Here is a 9,759-nt window from a genome sequence, read left to right on the forward strand (position 1 = left end):
AGTACTCAGAGACAGACAAGAACCGCAAAAATACGTGCGCGAATTTTTGTTTCAACCGCAACCAAAAGAACTCAAGAGTTGGTTATCCCATTTTATTGACATATATATTAATATATTTTAAATAGTTTATTTTAGAAAAAAAAAAGGTTTGGTTTTGTTCAATTTAATTCGAACTGCAACCGTGATTTTGTAATTAGTTGGACTATCTTTATTGTAACTGGTGGAGGTGCGAATTTTATACATTATCAAACAATACTGGGGATGTCAGGTAAAGTGTTAATAGCTGTTTGAATGATTTTCAGATGGATTATTCCTGTAACACAGAGACAGAAGCAGAGCTTTAATATGTTTGTATAACAAAGCCTGCCAGTTGGGCTTTGTGCCACTCTGTTGTGTCAGCCCACATTTCTGTGCCATAAGAGAGGAGGAGGCTGAGGAGACAAGAATAGGCCTGTGTTCATGAGTGACGGCAGAAGGAGCAGGACGATGCCGAGCCCACCGCCTCGTTCACAAACACACACACGCATGGCCATGACTCACTGAAGGATAAAGACGTAAAGTCCAACTTTCACCTCCTTGATGTTTACATCTGTCAGTCATCCACAGTGAGTCTGAGTGGAGTTACATAAACAACACATGGACTCATTAGGACTCACTGGACTTTATGTACAAGTTGTGGATTATACTTCCTGTTTTCTTTCTGTTCATTCTTGTTTTGTTCTTTCTCTGATTCATGTTTCATTAATTTGTAGTCTTTTTTTCATCTGTTCATTATTTCTTTCATTTATTCTTTCCTTCCATATCTTTCTTTCATTCGATCTTTTGTATTCATTTAATTCATTCTTTTGTTAACTTTTTGTTGATTCTCTGTTTTGATGGTTCACTCTTTCATTAGTTCATCCTTTTTTCATCTGTTCCCTCTTTCATTTGTTCTCTCTTTTGTTCATTCTTTTGTTTATTTTCTTTGTTTGTCTGTTTTTTCTTTCATTCATTTGTTCATTCTGTCTTTCATTTCCTTCATTATCTCTCTTTCATTAATTAACATTTTTTTCTTCTTTTCATTGATTCTTTTGTTTATTTTTTTCTTTGGTTTGTTTGTTCTTTAAGTTCTTGGTTGTTTCACTCTTTCTGTCATCTGTTCTTTCTTTTATTTGTCTTTCCTTCTTTGTTCCTTCTTTCGTAATTTTTTTTGTTGTACATGTTTGATTTATCTTTTGTCCATTCTGTCTTTCACTGCTTTCCATTATTATGCCATTCTTTTGTTAGTTTTGTGAAGTTAGTTGCATACCACTGAAATAACATCAGAAGTTAGTTTGGCTTACACCCTTGAATTGTCAGTGGAGTGTGTGCATGTATGTGTGTTTTCTCACTGGCCACTGAGTCTGTCAAACTAATTTGGTTTAATAACCTAATTTTGAATAAATGAAGGGTGAAGGACTAATGCAATGTAAGTATGTTGATTAAAACTCAAATATCCAGCCTTTTCCATCAGTAATGCATTTCCTTTCATTAAAGCTGTCAAACATAAAAAGAAAAAAAAAAAAGTAAAATGAGCCCCTGAAAAACCTGAATGTACCATATATATAACCAAAGACCCTACCTAGAAGCCACAGTATTAAATCAGACAATGATCTAGAACACCTCCAGTACTTCTGAGATTTGTTATAAACCAGGCTTAGTGGTGTCGTTATGATTGATTAAGTGCAAGTTACTGCTTAACTATAACTTTTGGTTTTGTTTGTGTGTTTGTATATATATATATATATATATATATATATATACATATGCAGGGTGGGGAAGCAAAATTTACAATGAACATTTCGTTGTTTTTTCTCAGCGGGCACTACGTCAATTGTTTTGAAACCAAACATACATTGATGTCATAATCATACCTAACACTATTATCCATACCTTTTCACAAACTTTTGCCCATATGAGTAATCAGGAAAGCAAACGTCAAAGAGTGTGTGATTTACTGAATGCACTCGTCACACCAAAGGAGATTTCAAAAATAGTTGGAGTGTCCATAAAGACTGTTTATAATGGAAAGAAGAGAATGACTATGAGCAAAACTATTACGAGAAAGTCTGGAAGTGGAGGAAGCAACAAAAAACGTACTAAAGCTTTTATTAAAGCTCTCAAATCCAAAATCTTAAAGGATCCAACCAAATCCATGAGAAAAATGGCAACTGAACTTGAGGTAGACAACAAGACCGTTAGAAATGCAGTAAAATATGATTTGAAGTTAAAATCTTACACAAGAACACCAAAACACTTGTTGACAAAAGCAACAAATCCAACTTTAGCAATTTTTGGGAATCATGTTTATGGCCACCTTCTAGCCCAGATCTAAACCCTCTGGATTCTGCTATTTGGGGCATTTTAGAACATGCTACCAATAGAACATCACACAGCAATGTCGACTTTTTAAAAGATACTATTAAAGAAGAATGGGAGAAGTTGTCACCCGAATATTTGAGGAACACTTGCGCAAGTTTCAGGAAGTGTGTGAAGGCAGTTATTGAGAAAGAAGGAGGACACATAGAATAAAAACATTTTCTATTATGTACATTTTCTTGTGGCAAATAAATTCTCATGACTTTCAATAAACTAACTGGTCATACACTGTCTTTCAATCCCTGCCTCAAAATATTGTAAATTTTGCTTCCCCACCCTGTATATATATATATATATATATATATATATATATATATATATATATATATATTTATTTATTTATTTATTTATTTATATATATATATATATATATATATATATATATATATATAGAGAGAGAGAGAGAGAGAGAGAGAGAGATACAACAGATAAGTTAGGCATCTATCTGAAGAGTGAATATTATTAGTTGTACGACTCATTCACAGTCTAGGTTCACAGCCTAACATTAGTAGACAAAGTATATACACACTGATTAACATCAGTTTGAACAGAAGCATCTACTGATCTAAAATGTCTGATAACTTTAGAACCATTAATCCTTTCAATAAATTTGAATATTTGAGGTAAAATGCAGTTTCTCTGCTTTTCATCAGATATGACCCACTTGGATGTTCAGACGCTCCATTGTGAATGTAGAAATGCCAACATTTTGTGAAACACTGATCAACAGTAGAAGTAGTTTGACAAATGACAGCAATTGTAGAAGCTTGTTTTTAAATGTTCAGTAAATGATACACTATATGAATGAAAATTAGGATATTAGGACACATTACACCTACAGCTTGTAGGATTTCCCATTCCCATTGATTTGAAAAATTATGATGATAAATATAATGTCAGTTGTTGGCAATAATAATCTATATTATAAAAGCCAAGCGGCCTCTGTATGCTTGTGTATGTGTGTGTGTGTTTTGGGAATCACACAAAATCCAGAAAGAGCTGACTGCTGCAGTTTGGCACATATAAGTATTTTGGTCAAGGAAGACAGTGGCAAAAATGGCAAGTTGATAGGACCGATATTTTTGGGAAATATTAGTGATTTCGGAACACAATAGCCTTACAATCACATTGCTATGCCCAGAATACTTGGTGGTGACAGCTGGACAAATGTGGTACAGCGTGCACAAATACACAACAGCATAAAAACTACCACATCGAGAACCTTTGGATCACCAAGGATCAACGCGTTAGTTATCACAACTGTCAAATCAGCGTTTCCCTCAAGTTTAACAGCTGATGTTTCTTCTTGTTCGCAAGTTGATGAAACCAGATAATTAGTTGTGCTTCCTTAAATGATTACTTACTGTCAGAATGTCACTGATTTTATATCAACTTTTCAGAAATATAGAAGTGGAACAGCAAGAAGTGGAGTCAATTTAAGTAAAAACAGTTTACAATAGAATAGAATAGAATAGAATAATTGATATTGTCTACCAGGATAAAAAATTGTCTTTGTATCTCCAACACACAATATTCAGTACTAAATTATATTTCAGTAATAAATTATATATTTACATTTGTTATTATCAGTTTGTTGCTCAGACCCCTGCTAGTAATGAAACACCTGAATTTGATGTGTCTCAATATTTTTGTACATATAGTGTACATTTTCCCTGCCCTGATAATAATGTTTGAATTTACTTTTTGAACATCTACATGATCAGTAATTAAGTAGGAAAATACATGTTTATTACAGAAAAATGCAGAGAATAATATTCAAATAAATAGTGATAAATCACTTGGGAAAGGTTGACTGTAGAGAATAACTCATTTGGAAGTCGCCACAAAATAGTTCCAGGTCTTTAAGGGTTAATACTAACTCTTTTTAACACTTGGACAGTCTGGTGCTTCTGGAGAGGTTTTGGTAAAGAAATGAGAAACAAAAAGAAAACCAAAAATTAATAGGAATCATTGAAATCATTTCCCATTTCTACCATCTGATTTTGGAGACAGAAGTAGTGGTTAAGTAAAGCACTGCACTATGACAAACTCATCTATAGAGGGCAGTAGAGTGCTTTGGATTTTAATATTTGTAAATTCACACTTGTGAAATGACTCCGTGGGGATCAGAGTGTGAGAACATACACGTCCATCCAGCCTCTTCAGGGAGACAATCAGCTGCGCCATGCATTAGTCGGAGCAGAGCAGTAACATGACACTATTATACTCTAAGCACTGGCAACGGGGGAGGAACGGGGAAAATAGCAACAATTACATAAAACACAAAATATAATTGATTCTGCTGTTATTACAGTTTTATGGGTCATGAAATTGAATCAAATGAACCATAAAGTGCTCAGAGGATGCAGTATGCTTCCACGGTCGGAGCGTGGGACCGGTCAGCATGTGTGAAGGATTGCAGACAAACTGTTCTTCCGCTACTCCTCACACTGATGACTAAAAAGTGTACATTTGGCAGCTGATGTGCATCCTGATATCTCCTCTGTAAATGAGATGAGAACAGCTTGAAATTGATGGTGTGCTGGAGGACGAATTAAGATGAGATATTTAACACCGCCTTGCAGTGTAGGAGGGGGAAGACCAAGAGAGAGAGAAAGAAAAAAAAATGAGAGAGAGGATAGGGAAAACAGCAAGGGCCATCACACCCCATCACACCCTTTGGTCCTCATTACAGAAAAGAGAGAAGCAGCAGGGTTTAGTTGTAAATGGAGGGCTAAGCCAGCTTGGATCTGAGGGCCCTCAAACCTCTGGAGGTTAACACACACACATACACACACACACACACACTTTAACAGCAATGTGTGATATTACTGACAACTAACAGTGAACCATCTAAACACCCCCAGTGTTGAATGTGAATTATGTGCAATAATCATGCAATAATCCTGTGTTCTTATTCAATATTATTCTATGTTTTAAATTCAATATTGATTCAGATACAAATGCACTATTTTTTATAGACCTTCATAGATATACACACTGTTTTGTACTGTTAGTATTGTAAATATTGTGTCTATTTATATCTTATGTCTATTTTTATTTTATTCTACTTTTAGTTGTATTTTTATTTTACTTGTATTAAATTTTATATTCTGTTTTCTTATTACCTCCACCAAGTGTAATGATGGAGGTTATGTTTTCATCGGGGTTTGTCTGTCTGTCTGTTTGTCTGTTAGCAAGCAAACTCAAAAAGTTATGGATGGATTTTCATGACATTTTCAGGAGATGTTGATACTGGCACAATGACCAAGAAATGATAAAAATTTTGGTGGTGATGGGGGGGGGGGATTCGGCCTTGGCGGAGGTCTGCGCTCTCCAAGTGCTTTTCTAGTTTTGCTTTGTAGTTTGTTTGTTTTGTAGACATTTGCAGAAAGTAAAATGCAGTAAGTTTTAGTAACTGTTTAACCAAGCAGCCGGGTAGTCAAATCTGTCCTTATCTATCAAACTTACTTTACTTACTTTACACTTTACTTATTTGCTTAACCAGCTCGGGACCATGCCTTTCAAACTCAATTCTCTTCTTCACTTTGAATGGAAACATGCCCTGAAATGGTTTTTGAAGGGGCACATGTCCACCATTTGTTGTTGGGAGGTAGGAACAAGATTTAGCAACTGTATCTGGAGCTACATTGAATTTCATTGAGTGTTTAAAGGTACTTAAACCATTAAGGGCCTGATTTACTAAGATCGCAAATAACAGGCGCAAGTGTGCAAATGTGTGCAAATATGCGGGTGCTATTGATTTACATGTCAGGGGTGATCAACTAAGATTGTCTGCGCAAATGACAACAGGCACAAAGTCTTGGAGACCGCCCTATTTAAATGAGGATTTTGCGTGCACTACTGGTTGTTGTCACGGAGACAGTGCACTATAAAAACTGCTCTGGGATATCCCAGCACTCATAAATATGAAGTTGCTCTTTTATCTCACAGAGGGGTAAATAGTGAATAGGGGTGAATAATTTACTGCAGAAACCTGTAGTAAATCAGGCCCTAAGTCAGTTACTGTAACGACACATGAAAAGTAACAAAGAAATATATGTACATGGTGTCTAAAAAAACTGTTATTTTCTCTGTTGTTGTTTATCAGCGGTGAAGTATGTTATTAGTAAAATAAATACCTTCTCTCTTTATGTCACTCTGTATGGTGAATGAAAACTTTTAAGTCCGTGGGCATGATAAAAAACAAAACAAAAAAAAACATCCGCTTATGTAGCTGGTTCAGGAGTCCAGTCACAACACTGTGGACCACACTGTTTGTGTGTGTGTGTGTTGTGCAGCGCTAGATTCTGTCCTGTTCAGTCTCCCTTGCACACGCGCGCACGCACAAGAGAGAGAGAGAGAGAGAGAGAGAGAGAGAGAGAGAGAGAGAGAGAGAGAGAGAGAGAGCGAGAGAGAGAGGTCTCTCAGTAGTCAGTCTTGGCCTAATGGTGAAGTGCCACTGGTGGCACGGGGCATGGGGGGCAGGCCCATAAAGTGGGGGGACATTTGTATCAAATTAGAATTTTTTTCTCCCATCATTCCAAAAATGTTGACGTGAAAAGAACAGATTGGTTCTGTGTGTTGCCTTTGGTTGTGCGTATGTGCCTCCTCACCACAACAACTGCAGCCAGTTTTGTGCGAAGCTGTGCCAGTTAAAACCTGCCTTTCAGACGCGCTAAATATAGATGCAAAATCAGCCACCGCAATCAGTTTCAAGTTTGGTAAATCACATTGCATGCGCTAAATAAATATTTGCATTTACTCCTCCCACTAATTTTGCGTGTTCTGGCAGAAACCCCTGTATTGCATATTCATCAGGGCAAACACGCGAAATGGGTTGCGCGAGCTATTTTGCCCACTTGAGAGGCGCAAACCTCAGTGCGCCCTGTTAGTAGATAAGCTTCAACGTGTTTTTGCATGTGCAGTCAAGTTTATGCACATTTTTACACTTATAAACCTGTAGTAAATCAGGCCCTAACTCAGTTACTTTAACGACACATGAAAGGAAACAAAGAAATATATATACATGGTGTGTGAAAAAACTGTTATTTTCTCATGCATTTTTTTGTATTATATCCATAGGAAAACTCCCATTGAGGTCACTGGAAATGTTTATTTCTGAAAACTGACCAAGGTGGCAATTTCGAAAAACGTAATTTTTGGGCTTGTGTGACTTCCAGGGAAATGCAGTTTTAGAGTCCCAAATGTGTGTGACAAAAAAAGCATCAATGTCCTGTGTGCAACCTTTGCTTGTCCTAACCCTAAATCCTTGGCGAAAGTGTGCAGGTTTGTGTGGATGAAAACTTTCCTGAAAACGATCTGGTGTGTATGATGTTATTTTTGAAAAAGGAAGTGGGAAAATATCTGTTTCTATAAATACCTGGCTACATGTATAAATAGCCTTTGAAACACTGAAAACTAGCAACAAAATGGAAAAAGGAGCAGAAAAGTCCAAGCTACTGTAAAAACATGTAGACAAGTCCCAAAGCAAGGTAATGAATTGATAATGATTCTCATTTTCATGTGGTTATAAACCAATGAAAACATCATTCTAACTATTTTACATCCACAGTTAGATCCCTCTTAATCTATCAAAATCTTACAGACAGGAAGTTTTAGGCTTTAAATTTACTCTAGCCCCAAAACAAAAGAGCAACCTCATTACACCACACAGAGGGCAAGTTTCAATTACACTTTTCATCTTCGAAAAGCACCAAACAGAGCTGAGGTCAGGTTTTTCTGTATTTATTTGAATGAAAAAGTGTGTTTGCTTTGCAAGCATCTGTAATTAAGACCAAAAACTCATAGACTACACCTCTGGTTGAGTCGACCGACTCAGGGTCAAATACACACAAAGGATGGATGACTCACTAAAACCTTTTAGTGCTAAGAGCAGTCACGAATTTTGAAAAATGGTAAGCGGGGTTGAGTCTTTAGTGGAAATAAAAGTACTCCAGTGGCAATGGCTGCTGCGGGCATTGCATGTATGCACAGCATTTCAGGCTGCTTCTCCGTCACCTAAGCAAAATGTGACTTAAGATTACAACGGTGTTTCGGAAAGAGAAGAGTGGAGCCTCTGCATCTTCACAAATTGAGATTATTACAGAACACCCTCAGTGCACTGAAATATAGATGAAGGGAGATGGGGTGGGTCAAGAAGCACCAGTCTAGAAGCTTCTGTAATGACATGCACAAGCACAAGTAATTTCTTTGTTTATGGTCGAAACTGATTACCAAAAGCAAAGACATTTTCCACAGTTGCAATTTGCATATTTTATCTGCAACAAAACAAGCAAATAGACATGATAAAGGAGAGGAAAAAGGGATGTGCTGGTGCTCCAATCCAGTATGTAAAAGGAACAGAAGAAATGAGATGAAGAAATTCTATTGAAGCAAATGTATGGCTTTTATAAGAGGCGTGAACAAGGCTTGCAGCCTGTCACATCCACTTTAGCAAATCAGTGTGACAATAGATGCCAATAAAGAGGAGGGGGACCGTCACAAGGAAAGATGAGAAAAGGGACTGAGGAGAGGAAAAAAAGACAATAACAGGAAGTGAAGGAGACGCAGAGATAGAAAAACAGATTGTTTTCTGTTGGTATTGTTTGGTGAACTAACGCTGCCACAGCGACTGGCTGTGTGAAAATAGGCATATTAGATGAATAATTCAAGGCTGCTGGAAGAATGAAGGTTTGAGGATGGAGTCAGTAGGTGACACTGATGCACTAGAGCAGTGGTTATGGAACTTTTACACCACTGGATCGAAGAACAAAAAATCTGTGTAAAGTATCAGCAGAAGTTGGCAATCAATGATGAAACAAATGTTTCAAATGCTAATGTACTAATGTTCACCAATGGCAGATTTACCTACCGGTGCCCTCGGTGCCGCACCCCCCTGTTCGAACATATAAAATGTTGAAAGTAATATAATTGCTCTTGCTGGGAATCAAACCCCTGGTCTCCCACATCATAGACCAGAGGTGTAGTCCAGGGATATGGCAGTATATGAAGTATACCTCCTTATTTTTCAGTCAGCATTGTGTATACCCACTTCTAAATCCCCCTGATGCGCACCATTCAGTAGTATCCGAGCCAAATTGCCCACATTTTCCCCTAGGATGGTGAATCCATGACCAGCCCTACTCTTTCTCTAATTGGCTAGTACTCGGTATCTTCACTGATTAGATTGGTTAATGTCACACTGAGGTCACCCCTTTAAGTCAGATCCCTGGGCCACACCGACACAGACACAAGAAGGTGGTATTTATATAAAACCAATGATTTTATTTGTACTAAAATAGGAAACGGAATGGAATCTATGGCGTAAAAACAATTAAAACGCTACTGATGAGTGATTAA

The sequence above is a fragment of the Sphaeramia orbicularis genome, chromosome 19, assembly GCF_902148855.1.
Source record: "Sphaeramia orbicularis chromosome 19, fSphaOr1.1, whole genome shotgun sequence".
Taxonomy (NCBI): domain Eukaryota; kingdom Metazoa; phylum Chordata; class Actinopteri; order Kurtiformes; family Apogonidae; genus Sphaeramia; species Sphaeramia orbicularis.